General features: G+C 43.2%; 2 non-coding genes across 2 annotated transcripts; one reads left to right on the forward strand and one right to left on the reverse strand.

The window, feature by feature from the left end:
- Window positions 1–9,299: 9,299 nt before the first annotated feature.
- On the forward strand, window positions 9,300–9,381 carry trnas-uga (transfer RNA serine (anticodon UGA)). Its single transcript has one exon. It is a non-coding gene; the product is annotated as a tRNA-Ser (tRNA).
- Window positions 9,382–12,321: 2,940 nt separating this feature from the next.
- On the reverse strand, window positions 12,322–12,394 carry trnav-aac (transfer RNA valine (anticodon AAC)). The gene has a single exon. It is a non-coding gene; the product is annotated as a tRNA-Val (tRNA).
- Window positions 12,395–15,183: the final 2,789 nt, after the last annotated feature.

Raw genomic sequence — 15,183 nt, forward strand, 5'->3', positions numbered from 1 at the left:
CAACATCAAGGACGTGGCATAACAGTCAATGAGCTACGAGCCAATGGATTTTGGATACTCGGATGCAGCCATGCTGTCTCATCCTGCATTAACAAGTGTGTCAAGTGCAGAAGGTTTAGAAGGTCTACAGAGAATCAGCAAATGGCAGACTTGCCACGCGACCGCATGGAAGAAACACCTCCATTTACGTATTGCGGAATAGACTGCTTCGGACCGTTCTATGTAAAAGATGGAAGGAAGGAGTCTAAGCGCTACAGCCTGCTGTTTACATGCTTATGCTCTCGTGCAGTTCACATAGAGCTTCTTGAAGAGATGACCACTGACTTCTTCATCATCGCTCTCCGTGCCTTCATAGCCATACGTGGCAATGTTCGACAACTCCGCAGCGATCAAGGCACCAATTTCGTCGGTGCCAGGCGCGAGTTCGTAGAAGCTTTGAAGGAGATGGATCAAGAGCACCTTAAGATACTGGGCTGTGAGTTTGTCATGAATCCGCCGTCAGCAAGCCACATGGGCGGTGCCTGGGAAAGGCAGATTCGGACAATAAGAAGTGTGCTTACGTCTATCCTGGATCAGTCCTCCAATCGACTCGATACTTCATCATTGAGGACATACTTTTATGAAGTAATGGCAATCATTAACAGTCGACCATTGACAGCTCACTTACTGAACGATCCAACGGGACCGCAGCCTCTTTCACCTAATCACATACTGACAATGAAGTCCTCTATCATTCTTCCACCACCTGGGAAGTTTGAAAGAGAAGACCTTTACCTTCGGAAGAGGTGGCGCAAGGTCCAATACTTAGCCAACGAGTTTTGGTCCAGATGGTGCAAAGAATATCTGTTGAACCTACAACCGCGTCAGAAATGGCAACGAAAGCGCAGGAACGCTAAGGTCAATGATATCGTGATCGTGCAAGATGACACTGCCCCAAGAACAGAATGGAAGTTGGCAAAGGTCACAAAGGCCTATCCTGCAGAAGATGGTTGTGTAAGGAAACTGCAACTGCTGATCAGTGATTCAACTTTGGATAAAGAAGGTAAACGCATTGGGAAGCCGCTGTACTTGGAGAGACCCATCCATAAGACAGTGACCCTGATTGAAGCAGAGTGATGCTGCCACATTTTTCTTGCAATGTGTTTTATCATCCAGTGTTAGCTTAGTTTGTAGGTTTGAGTAAAATCACAAGTGATTTGGTGGGAGTGTAGCTGCCATCGAAGTCAGAATAAATAAATAAATAATAGATAAATAAACATTAGGTTAAAACATACAGAGTTCACACTGCATGAAAAGAGGGATTTGCGGATGTATGTGGCCCCTTACATGTCCGCATACGTTGAGCCCCTGCATTTGCGGTGGTAAAAGTGAAAACTTGGCCCAAATTGTCGCAAATTGACCTGGCAACTGCTCCCCCATGCCCCCCTCCCCTCCCCTACTTAGGAGAGCCTTTAATATGTAAATGCCAGTGATCAGGTCAGGAGGTGCCACAGTCATTTTCAAGTGGGGTGGGGTGAGGTGAGGTGGGGGGTGGGCAGGCCTGTTTCTACATGTTCACCATCACCTCCAACTCCAGCCAAGTTTGTTGCTGTGTTGTCTTGAAAAAGAAGAGGTGCACGCTGTCTGCTGGTGACAGGTGATGCATATCTGGTTTTTTTTCTCCCAAACACCTCTTTTGTAATACCGCTTTTTGTGGGCAAAATTCAAGGATTCAAGGTTTCAAAGGTTTATTGTCATGTGTGCAGTTAGAAACGTGTTTCCCTGAACAATGAAATTATTTTCTTTGTTGCCCGCACTGGATGTCCAAATGTATAATAATAAAGATAAGATAAAGATAAAATAAGCATGCAACAGCAATATTCTAAAAGGTTTCTTAAATAAAATAGAAATAAAAATATAGAAATCTGGCCTGTATACATAATGTGCAGTAGTGCGCTCAGTGTTTTATTGTGTATGGCTTAATTCGGTGTCACAATGGTCACAATATCGCCGAGGTCTTTTCTTTGTCCTTGCAGAGTCCATTTTTGTGTCAAAACAGTGCAAATTGCCAGCTGTGGTCAGACAACATTAAATAGCAAAAGGACGGGAGGTTGTCTCGCGAGTAATCCGTGTAATGACGTATACGCAAATGATTGGTGGAGCTTAACGGCTCGCATAAGCTCTCGTTCAATCACGTATGAGAAACATTGTGTCGTGCAGTGTAAACAAAAAGTTTAAGGAGCAGATCTGGCGGCAGAAAGGCAGACAGAAATCGCTGAAAACTGCCGTGGTATGCGGAATACAATGGGCTGGAAGACTACTTGCTTTCAACTCCCCAGCAACTCTCTGCGGGTCTACAGGTTTGTGTGTTTTTTTCTACTTGCACATGACCATTTGATTGTTTAATTTTAGTCTTGTTGACACTGTACAGCACTTGGGACAGTTCTCGCTGATTTTAAATGTGCTGTGTATTAAACTTACTTACTCACTTGCTTACAGGCAGATAAAATGAAAGTCCTGTTGAATGCTATGACCGGGATGTCTCGTATGGTGGCCAGCACTGTGGATACGGTCGTGGAGAGGGTGCTGGAGGGAATCGACCAGAGATTCGCTAGGTTGGAGGCAAGATGGCCGTCGAGAACGGACTGGAGTTACATTCCAGAGAAGTTGAAGAGCGCACCCCCAAGAGAAGGCGGATACAGAATCCGAAAATCGCGGTAAGAGTAGGTTATTGACTGTGGCTTTAGGCTAAACTCAACTTAATTGTGTCCATCACGTGAAAACCAGTGTGAGTTGCTTTATTTAAAAAAATGAATTTCGTGTTTTCAATTTATAGGAAGCAGTTCGCCGCCTGCATAACTCACCGTGGCATTATAATCCAGGTCAAGGGTAAGAATAAGTGAATGTTCTCCCAATATCTAGTTGAGTTGGACCCGATGTTACGTTAATGCAGTTTTTTTTATTAACCATAGGCCTTTTGTTTTTACAGGCTACTGTCACCTCACAATATGGATGTAACGAGTCGCTTGAAGGAGGCGGTGTCAAACAGTCCGAACTTCAGAGAGGCAGACGGGGACACTATCGAGGGTGAGCGGCGCTGACTTTTACCACGGCTGGTACTGATACTTTTAAGCACTGGTCATTTTATTCATTCCTCTTGTTTGTTGTTTTTAGCTGCGTGACGGACCTGTGTGCTGTGCTACAGGCGCGTCTTGAAGCCAACCCGAAATACTCACAGTCTCACCACAGAAGAGTGAAAGAGAGTAAGAACATATACGCTGTCAATATGACTTTTGTTACTTTATAGACAAGTTGTCAATATGCTGTGCATGGATTATTTATTGGTTATTCCAACAGCTCCCAGAAGTCAGCTTCTGATCCAGGATGAGGACGTCTGACAACTCCTGCAGACCCTGCAGGGACCGGAGTAATGCGAAGAATGCGGATTCCAAACGGCGGCGTTTAGGCTTATTGTGTATATTGTAGGCTACAGCAGTGTGTGTGTATATAGTTTTCAATTCTTTATTATCAACATGGTTCTTATTACAATGTAAGCTATGTACATTGTGTGGTGTGGCAATAAAAGCGCTTTAAAAAAAAAAAAGTTTCCTTTTTCATTCTCAATAGATTCACGTCATTCATGCCTGCATTAGCCTAGTCATAGTGCAGCTTATAAGAATGACGTGAATATATGAAGTACACAAACATCCCAGGAATATTAGTAATCATAATCACAATTATTAATCATAATTGCTGAGTGATATGCCCATATAAAGTATGCATATATTAACCTTATTGGCCAATGGGCGGACAGCTTTACAGGAGCTTTTTTATGTAATCACGTGCCTTTTTTGTCCAATACCAGCGAGGCCAGTGAGAGGTCCAGGCACTCTCACAGCGGGGTGCTAATCGCTGGGCCATTAGCACCCCGCTGTGAGAGCCCGCCGCGAGCCGGGTTCGTTTCCGACGATTTTGTCGCGCAACAAACTTAAAGTTTGTCTGCCTGCAAGCGCCCAGGTGCGTCCGAAAATTAGGCAAATTCGCGGAAGTTCACTGCCGTCCACAGTGACACAAATCCCTCTTTTCGTGCAGTGTCATGAATACATACATTTGTAGTAACAGTAGTTTAATATTAAAAGCATCATTTCATATATTTCATGTAAATTGTTTGTTTGATATGGGGAACAAGTCTTAAGGGGGAACCATGGTTGCTGCCGCAGGTTGATGGGTGTTACTTTTGAGGGTCGCTACCTGAAACATTCTGGACCAAGCTAGCAGGCAGGCACCTTGCTGGTTTCTCTGCCTAAGATCAGCAATAATTAAGGAAGACTGGATAAAGTGCATAGTGCACTGAAGGACTGAAGATTTCTAATTTTCTCTCAAGAGAAAGCGGCCAATGAGTTCTCATGGCACACTATCAAGCTCCTTGTGTGATTAAAGCCTGTAACAAAAGAACAACTTGGTTTTCGTGATTTCGACTTGAGAGGGAATTACAATGAGGTAAGTTTTCCCAAATTTTGTTGCCAGCGGAAAGAGATTGTGGAGTCACAACAAATTGAGTCAGAAGTGGGATTGTAACACACTCCTGTTGGAGAGCATGGATAAATAGAAGCATCGTAAATGAATATGCAAGACGAAACCAAAAAAGATTCAACTAGCAACACAGAGGTGTGACATCACATACCACGGATCCTCTCAGCTGGAATTGATCATTCTGGTGTCATTTTACAAGTGACTAGCCTACTCAACTCATCTTCTTTCCAGAACACAACCATGACAACACACACCTGAAGGTTTCACCGAGATTTGAACTCGTATCCCTGGATTCAAAGTCCAGAGTGCTGACCTTTACACCATGGAACCCCTTCCACAGTCAATTTACGCTCTCAGTCATGCAAATTCTTGACAATGAAATGGTTTTAGCAACGTGATTTTTTTTGTCAATTTTTCAGTGATACTCTTACAGCTTGTATTCTCAGAATTGGCACGACAGTCAAGCAACACATTCTGTATCTTCTTCAATGGTCAAAGGTTAGAATCCGCCTGTCAAGTGGAGGAACAGGGTTTGATTCCTTGACCGAAGGCTGCCATTTTCGCTCAGCAGCTAGGGATTCGCCAAAGTCCGTTTCACACCATAGCATGAGAAAATCTTTTGAAAACATGCAAAAATTGACTTTACGGCCCAATCCCATTTCACCCCTTGGCCCTACCCCTTACCCCTTCCCCTCCGATTTGCGCGTTCACGTGTAGGGGTAGGGGTGTCCCAATTCACCTTAAGACCGAGGGGTAGGGCTAAGGGGAAGGGCTTTGTAGCCCTTCAAACGGAGGTGTTCGACCAGGCAGACTCCGTTCGAAGGGGTATGACATATTTCCCAGAGTACAACGCGATTACCGGGAGAACGCAAGTCTTTTTAAAAAATGGCAGAAGCAAAGAAAGCACCACACAAATGTAAGTAGCTCTATTTATTTGTCATAATTTAACTGTTTTAACCGTGTTAGGTTGTGATAACTGGTGTATTGTGTGAGTTTAACATGGTGGCAATGTGTAGTTGTTTTCTGCTATAAACGCACATGGGAAAAGTCGCTATTGTACATGGAGTAATCGGTCAATGCATGTGAAGGTGCTGCGAAAGAGTTGTCGTTTTTCAAATTGCAACACAAGTATTTACAAGCAATGTAGTTGGTTAACCATAGAGAAGTTCCTTTTGAGTGACGTGAGCGTCATTTCGCTACCCATTATCACAAGTATTCATATACGTGACTGTGATTCACAGGGACTCAAGCACAAACATAGAGCCTGATCAGGTTTAGCGCCGAAAACGAAGATCGGTTTCTAAAGTCATCCCCATCCCCAAAAAGAAGTAGGAAGTCCAATCCCACAATGGATTACCTGATACAGGAGAGCCTGAAGGAGCAGAAGCGCCACGAGGAGACGGAGCAGAAGACGGAGCGCTTTTTAGCTCTGTTTGAGCGCATGATAAACAAACTTTAAGGTAAGTTGATGCGCCATGCACCTATTGTACACACAGCCACCACTACCGCATTCTGAAACACCTTTTTTTATATTTTACAATGGATGAAAGTGCATGCTATAATGTCATGTCGTGTCTTGTTCCCCCAGAACATCACTGAGCCCATGCAGCACCTCCGATGTGCCATGCGCTGTTCCTGCTCCGGTCACCTCGTTCTCCATGATTGCACTGTTGCCCGTGTATGTTCATATTGTTTATATTCATATTGTTTATTGTCCATATTTGCACCACACACTTTAAGCTGTTATTTCTGAAAATGTCTGTAATGTGAGCCTAATAAAAGAAATTAAGGACAAAAGGTTTGTGAGCATGCTTATCACATCAACATCATATGAACGACTGGAACGGATATTGGTATGAAGAGATTTATTATACAAGGGATAACAAAAAAATTTGGGGTACATGTTGTGGTCCAATGGGCAATAATTTGTAGGATGACCCGTCTGCTGGAAAGAAAAACATGGAAAGATCAGGCTTTCATCCTCCCAAACCAACACATTGATAGCACACACAATGCAGTGCATTTATTTATGTCTTCAAATCTGAACCTGGTACAAAGAAAACCGCTTCAAAAACTCATTGTTTATCCCAAACGGAACGAGGCGAATAACAAAGGCTAAACGTTAGCTTATGCTTTCAGCTAAGTTAGCAAGGTTAGGATACTACTCCAATCAGCAAATCCAACGAGACAAGCAAATTGTTTCTATATTACACGATATCACAAATGTACAGTTAGAAGCACTTTCAAACACACACACACATTATCATATTCACACGCCGGCTCTGCAAGCTACCAGCTGCTCACTCACACGCGTTATTTGCATTAATTTCTCATTCTACATACCGTAACAAGAATCAGCAATGCTCCCAGATGTCGAAGACGCCTTCGCCTGATGGCACTCCGTCGATTCGACGCAGATATTTCTAAAAATATACGAATAGCCCAGGGTCCCGTTGCACAAAAGTAGGATAAGGGATTAAGCGGGGATATGTTGGCTATCCTGGATCAACTTATCCGTGATCCGGTTGCACAAAAGTGGGATAGAGGGAAGTGGGATATGTTCAGACCTAAGTTACCAGAGAGATTTATTCTGTGAAGCTAGCCTGCTCCAGACCAGGCTAAGTTCCAGGATCTATTTAATCTCATTCCTTATCTCAGTCAGTCACTCCTTTCAAAACTGAAGTCACACAGTGCTCTACAAGACAAAAAGCACAGAATCAAAGCATGCAGTTTGAGACAAACTGTTTGTAAAAATGGGCTATACAAATAAAATTGCCTTGCCTATACAGCACAAAAACCTAACAAAAATTCCTCTGCCATTGCAGGCCCAACTTAAAGCAACATGCATATTATTTAAAATAATTTAACACATAATGGTCTCTGACCAGCCGACCACAGTCGTCATCCGGGAAGATGGCAGGATTGTCCCAGTCTATGAGAGCTGGGACTCTGGGGGCCCTCTCCTTTCTCAGGCAGGCCACATTGTGGAAGACAGCACAGGCCACAATGATATCACAAGCCCTGTCTTGCCACAACATTACTGATCAAATAGTCAGCATTGCAGATCATCTGAAATGAAGATGTTAAACCAATTAATGCACATCACAGGCAATGTACAGTGTTCATTACTTAACTTTATCAAAAGTCATGTTCACCTGTACATTGATGCTGTGGAAGTTTTTCCTGTTCACAAAATCCCCCTCATGGCCACCTGAGGGGGATTTTATTTTGATGTGTGTGCAGTCCACTGCACCAATGACATTGGGGAAACCTGTAATACGATGCAATGAGTATCTTACTCTGAATGTTAACATTGTAATTGTAACTAATTTTTTTTTTTTAAATTCTTACCTGCAATCCTATAGAACTCCTCCTTGATGTCACAGAGTCTTCTATTCCCAGGGAAGGAGATGAAGATGCTTGCAAGTCCTTTAATTGCGTTTTTCACTTTTTTTTCACTGCTAAAACAGTACAGGCAATGTGTGGGCAGGCACATTCTTAATAAAAAGTTGCTGCCATGTCCATTTTGGTTGCTTGCTTGCGCTTGACTCAGAGCGCGGATCTCGAAAACACATGAGAAGCTATACAGAATCATACGCGGCGGACAGCACAGCTTTATGCCAATTACGCACACAGGCTCCACACCTCCACACGCATCGCGTCTACAATCATAACTCATCAGGGGAAATCACATTTTGCCAATATTTTAGAGACCCCCCAACATTTCCCAAATCATGTTTTCGGGGGGGTCTCTTGTCAGTTTCAGGGGGTCTCGGATCCCCCGAGTTCCCCGTAGTTCACTGCCTAATTGTGATAATTTCAGTGGAGTGGTGAGTGTGATTTGTGCACTACTTACGCATTCAGGCGGTCAGCAATGGTTTGCCACGCTTGCTCCCTTTGTTTTTTAACTGTGGCAGTATTTCCTTTTTGTTTTATTTTCTCCGTCACCTCTTCATATGCTTCCATTAATAATTATTGCTCCGCTGGGGAGAAATACGCCGACCTTGTTGCCATAGTGAATCAGTGAATCTATGATCGATCGTGGGGTCTATTTAAGAAAGCTACGTGCAGCACTTATCCAGGATCGCTTTCACCTGGCTTGATGAATCCGTGTCTGCTCATCCTGGATTGGCCTTTGTGCAACCAACTAAGCCTGGGCGCCCATGTTTTGGATTCCTTGAACCTGGCTAAGTAATTCATCCTGGATGTCTAAATCCTACTTTTGTGCAACGGGCCCCTGCACAGATTGATCTCTGAAGACACAACTCCTTCCTCTCACATATTTCGAAGACTGACCATTTCTAACAAACAAAAAATAATCTTTTTCTTGATCGTCATATCTTAGGTCTGTCTCAGGAGTTGAAGTCCTTCATGAAAATGATGATTTGTAACCGTTGAATGTCTAAGGTGAACACGAGTGTATGTCGTTGTCGTGGCCGAGAGGTTAAGTCTCCCCGCGCAGGTTCGAGTCCTGCCGACAACGATAACATTATTGACTCAAGGTTGCGAAAAGTTAACCTGGAAAGAAGCACAAGTTCCTTAGACCATTTGATGAAACGAAACAGAGGGCAGACGTGTCGTTGATCACATGAACTCTTGCACAGATTGATCTCTGAAGACACAGCTCCTTCCTCTGACCCATTTTGAAAGATTGACCATTTCTAACAAACAATCAAAAAAGCTTTTTCTTGATCGCCATAACTTAGGTCTCTCTCAGGAGTTGAAGTCCTTCATGAAAATGATGATTTGTAACCGTTGAATGTCAAAGGTGAACACAAGTGTATGTCGTTGTCGTGGCCGAGAGGTTAAGGCGATGGATTTGAAATCCAATGGGGTCTCCCCGCGTAGGTTCAAATCCTGCAGACAACGATAACATTATTGACCCAGGGTTGCGAAAAGTTAACCTGGAAAGAAGCACAAGTTCCTTGGACCATTTGATGAAACAAAACAGAGGGCAGACGTGTCGTTGATCACATGAACTCCTGCACAGATTGATCTCTGAAGACACAGCTTCTTCCTCTGACCCATTTTGAAAGATGGACCATTTCTAACAAACAAACAAAAAAGCTTTTTCTTGATCGCCATAACTTATGTCTGTCTCAGGAGTTGAAGTCCTTCATGAAAATGATGATTTGTAACCGTTGAATGTCAAAGGTGAACATACATGTATGTCGTTGTTGTGGCGAGAGGTTAAGGCGATGGATTAGAAGTCCATTGGGGTCTCCCCGCGCAGGTTCGATTCCTGCCGACAACGATAACACTATTGACTCAGGGTTGCGAAAAGTTAACTTCAGACTTTTGCTGCACAACGCCTCTTGGTGTAAAATGCAGTGAAAGTTCCAGAATACCTGTTCTGGGTTAGCCTCTCGTACCTTTTCTCTCAACTTGACGACCTCTCCGGCCTTTCTTCCTACCGTGGAAGGTGCACCATCCGTAGCCACACTGACAGCGCGACTCCAGTCCACCTCCAGATTGTCAAGGGCCCCGACAAGGCTAACAAACACGTCGTTAGCTGTAGTCGTGTCTGTCAAGGGTACCACGGAAACAAACTCCTCCGTGACATTCAAGGCAGCATCCACTCCGCGAATAAATATCGCCAACTGAGCCGTATCAGTCACATCAGTGCTCTCGTCAAGAGCAATGGAGAACGCGACGAAGGATTTAATCTTTTCTTTAAGTTGGCTATGCAAGTCGCTGGAGAGCTCTTCCACTCTCTCGGTCACTGTAGGTCGGGATAAGCTGATGTTCGCGAGAGCTTGTCGATTTTCTGGACACACTAGCTCGGCTGCCTTTATCATGCACGTTCTCACGAATTCGCCCTCAGAGAAAGGCTTGGAAGCTTTGGCTATCTCCCATGCGATGTCATAGCTCGCCTTCACTGCCCATAAACATGAAATAAAATGTTAAGTTAGTATTGAGAATGAGGAGTCACGGTCGGCCATGTTGGCAGGAGACGCTGTTGGTTGCCAGGGGCAACGCCATCAGAACTTAACGGAGGCACGCCGAGATGAAATCCCCGTTCGAAAACAGCTGCAGTTAACGTAAAAATAAGAATTTGAGAAGATATACAATTAAAACGAACCTTCATATGTCTCTCGGCATTTCGAGAAAGCCGCTTGCTGTTTTTGGAGGGATGAGGCTAGCTCGTTTAGCTTTTGTGTCCTACGTTGCCCTGTGTAGTCGTTGTACTTCTCCTGATGGGTCTCGTAATGTCGTCTGATGTTGTACTCCTTTGGCACAGCCACTTGTTGCGAACAAATTAAACACACTGGTTCCCCCTCACTTCCCAAAAGAAATACTTTTCTTTCCATCTCTCCTGAAAGATTCTACATTCAGAGTCAACCTTCCGCTTTTTAGACAACATCCTTCCTGACTGATGTCGCGCGACTCGTCAGTCAGTACCTTAGACAGTGCACGCGCTGTCGGTCTCTGTTGCAGCGCGTGCATTGGTCTCTGTCCAAGGTCCTGAGACCGGCACGAGCGAGAGACAAACTGTTGGATTACGTGGAAATTAATTAAATGAATATTATACTTAAAACCATTAACACTCTGGGGTCTAATGACCACCGGTGGGCATTTTTGACACATCTCCAAAAACACATCTGTAACTCTGTGAGTTTTTGTCATTCAAACATATAAGTGACACCATTAAAAACCTTGAAACTTCTAGTTTTCAAATATATATATATTAAAATAAATTATATAGCTGGCCCTTTTTAAAGAGAGTGAACAGAAATCTTTGGATTTTCTGTACTCTCAGACTGCAGCAGCTTCCTCGGCCACACCTATCGCTATTCACATGTAAAGTACCAGGTGACTGAGTGGCTATTCACAGGTGAGAACACGCCCCATTCAGCCAGCATGTGGGGGAAGGCAGCAATGTCCTGCCAGTGACAGACAATTATCACATGGAGAGTGACAGGGGGGTGGGGGGAATCAGGGGTGTTACACACCCATCTAATTAGTATTCAACTGACAGGGACACTGCCTGGAGTTACAAAAACTTTTTTAGAGTTTGTGTGAAAACAACAAAACATTTCTGACTGCACTTTTTACTTTTATGCAGCCAACACTTTTGTTTACAAGGTTCAACCTTCAAAAGTCTTGGCTAGATTTATTTATAGTGCGTTTTCTTGCACTGTTTGAAGACCTCTAAAACTTGTTTTTTTGTACAGTTGTGTTTCCCCTCAATTGAAGTAAAACTTGTTTGTATTACATTCACTTCACTCTCATATTGTTTTTTGTTAGGCTTTTCAGAATACAACCATATGTGTCACTTTTGCATAGATGTTTACAGTTAGTTGAAATACTTGAAAATGTCAAGGTGGTGACAACTGCCTCAAAGTCTCTGAAAAGGCCTTGGACACAAGGGGGTTAAGGATCAAAAAACAAAAGTAGATTTGAATTTGTTGATAATAGTATTATTTATTTAAAAAAAAAAACTTCTCAACCACTGATGTAACCGGGCCGGTTGTGATGTCCACTCGGGCCGGTTCCGGCCCGCGGGCCGTTACCATGGCATCAGTGCCATAGACCAATTCTAACTTGTTTAAAGAGGTAAAATATGTCTCCTTTAATACTCATAAAAGCTGCAATTTTCGCTCAGCAGCTAGGGATTCGCCAAAGTCCGTTTCACACCATAGCATCAGAAAATCTTTTGAAAACCTGCAAAAATGTACTTTACATGTCAAGAATAGTAGATGAGGCTCCCCTCCTATCCATAATTATGAATATGTTGATGTTGCTATCATTAACGTGCAGTCATACATCTTCACACAAGGATGAAATAAATAATGGAGGAGCAAGTAATGTTTCCGCCCAGTTTCGAACTGAGGACCTTTCGTGTGTTAGGCGAACGTGATAACCACTACACTACGGAAACTGGCGCCATACCTGTTCACGAGTGTTCCAGAAGCCAAAGAATGAGGTAAGTTTTCCCAAATTTTGTTTCAACAAATTGAGTCAGAAGTGGGATTGTAACACACTCCTCTGGGAGAGCATGGATAGATAGAAGCATCGTAAATGAATATGCAAGAGGAAACCAAAAAAGATTCAACTATCAACACAGAGGTGTGACGTCATATACCATAGATCCTCTCAGCTGGAATTGAGCACTCTGGTGTCATTTCACAACTGACTAGCTTACTCAACTCATCTTCTTTCCAGAACACAACCATGACAGCACACACCTGAAGGTTCCACTGAGATTTGAACTCGTATCACTGGATTCAAAGTCCAGAGTGCTGACCTTTACACCATGGAACCCCTTCCACAGTCAATTTACGCTCTCAGTCATGCAAATGCTTGACAATTCGCTGGTCAAAGGTTAGAATCCGCCTGTGAAGCGGAGGAACAGGGTTTGATTCCTTGATGGAAGGTTGCCATGTGATTGCTGCTGCTTGTGCTTTTTTGTTTGTTTGTTTGTGTGTTTGTTCTCTGCTTGTCTGCTTACAGGTGCTCCTGGTTCCTATAAGGCTGGATTCCCCACAAAAGCCTTGGATTGTCTTCAGTTTTGTTTTTACAGGTGTAGCAGCTGGTTTTCTGATTTTTCATTGTTTTCTATGTTTGTCTCTTCATATTTCTGTTCCTTTTTTTCTCTTCTTCGCTCTCCCTCTCTCTCTGTCCCCCGGTCCGGTTCGGCACTATCACACTATCACATCATGTTAAGTATTGTAACAAAAATAAATAAATAAATAAGGAGTTGATGGGCATCAAGGGGAGCTTTACATTCATAAAGCTTCCCTTGGTATAGCAAATGTGTTTGGCATAAACGGTATTCAGATTACAATTCTGCTGCCATAATGCTGGACAGGACAAGGAAAAAAAAAAAAAAAAAGAAGTGAGTGCTCATCAAACACAGCTCCAAAGCAGTCCCCAGGTCAGAGCCAGCCTTCTTTAGCAGTTTGCTCAGTTTCTTTGAGCCGCTGGCTCTGATGCTGCTGCCACAGCAGATGGTGCTGAAGAAAGATGGCACTCTGCACCACAGACTTATAAGAGATATGCAACAGGTAAACTCCCAGGTGTTCCTCAGCCACCTCTTCTCCTGGGATGGAGACGCTGTTTGGCTTATTGGTGCTCCTCCTAAAATCAGCAGCTGAGGTGATTATTCCCACACCAGGCCACACAGTGGCTGCCCACCTCCCTGCCTCTTGTCCTTCCTTCCCTGGTTACCTGTCAGATTTTATTACTCATTTTAAAAGCTTTGAATAGTTGGACGGTTGCCTCTGTCTATGATCTGTGAACTCCTTACTCCCCTGATTGCTGCTCACACGGCCCACTGTTTAATATAACTGAGCTGTTCATTAGATGGAAATGAATCCCTGCATACTCCTAAAAATCACTTTATTTTGAGGCTTTTTCTTCAAATTAAAACCCCACTTTCATAATTACTCGGGACTCTTTGCAAAATGCAAATAAAACCAGAAAGATACGATCTTAGAACTATTAAAAAGTTCTATCTAATTAGAAATAGTGCAAGTTCGGTGCCATCTGTTGGTTTCCTTAGCGAGGAAATAGTTTTTGAATTGCTCTGTATGAATGAATTGGATTCATTCTGAATTGAATTAATTGGATTATAATTACAATGAATTGAACTCCAATTGGCCTGAATTGGACTTTATTACTGAAGTGCCCTGAGATGACATTTGTTGTAATTGTAATAGTTTATTTTGGCAACATTTTAAACAAACTGACATTATTCTGTCTTGGGAAACACTGCTGGTGGAAAACATGATACTGGCTGCTGAAAAACTGGCAGAAGTGGACCTTCCAACGTGACAGTGACAGGAAGTAATCAGCTGAAGTCGTCCAGAGATTAACAGAGAACACAAATCAACATTCTGGAATCCGGACTTCACTTCCATCCAGAATCTGTGGTTGGAACCACAGACCAGAAGAGACAGAACAGAAGCCTTCACAAAGTTGTGATGTCATCACTGTAGTGACATCACAATCGATGTCACCTCTGATCTTGTTTGACATCACAAAGTTTCTACAGGCCAGACATTTTCACTGCTTTTTCACAGCTGGTCAGGAGTTTATCTGAAGAAACACGTCCAGTTTTTGAAGCAGATTTGAAAGTCACAGCAAACGGTTTTCACATCGCCTAAAAAACACTTAATTACTATCTTAAATAATCATTTTAACAAGCACTTAGAAACAATGCTTACTTACTATCTTAAATTTTTTTTATTTTAAGTACTTAAAAACAACAAGCAAAATCATTCAAACCAAGAAATCATCTCCTCCACTTCAGTGGTGTGACATGGCAGACGACGATTTGCCCGAGGGTTTCTACACGTGTCCCATTACTTTTGGCAGTGAGGAAAGTTACGAGGAACCCAGCAACTGTTGGAAAAAGAACAACCCCAGGTCTCTGCTGCAGCTGGGACTCCTCACTCAGAGGATGTCCAGCTCCTGCAGGATCATCTCCAGGCCTCCGTAGTTCCTCCAGTCAAGTGGAAGTTTCCAGTTTCACAAACCGAGGGGATTCCCTCTAACGCCTCTGCTGCCGACCGAGATTATGGATCAGAGAAATGACAGAACTCTTACCGACAGAAGAATGACAGGATCAGCTATTTATAGCATTGGATGGATATTCTGAGGACAAAGCTGCTGAAGAAACATTTCTTTCTGACAGGAGAAAAAGACAGAAGAGTGGCAGCAGAGAGC

The sequence above is a fragment of the Odontesthes bonariensis genome, chromosome 11, assembly GCF_027942865.1.
Source record: "Odontesthes bonariensis isolate fOdoBon6 chromosome 11, fOdoBon6.hap1, whole genome shotgun sequence".
In the NCBI taxonomy this organism is placed as follows: Eukaryota; Metazoa; Chordata; class Actinopteri; order Atheriniformes; family Atherinopsidae; genus Odontesthes; species Odontesthes bonariensis.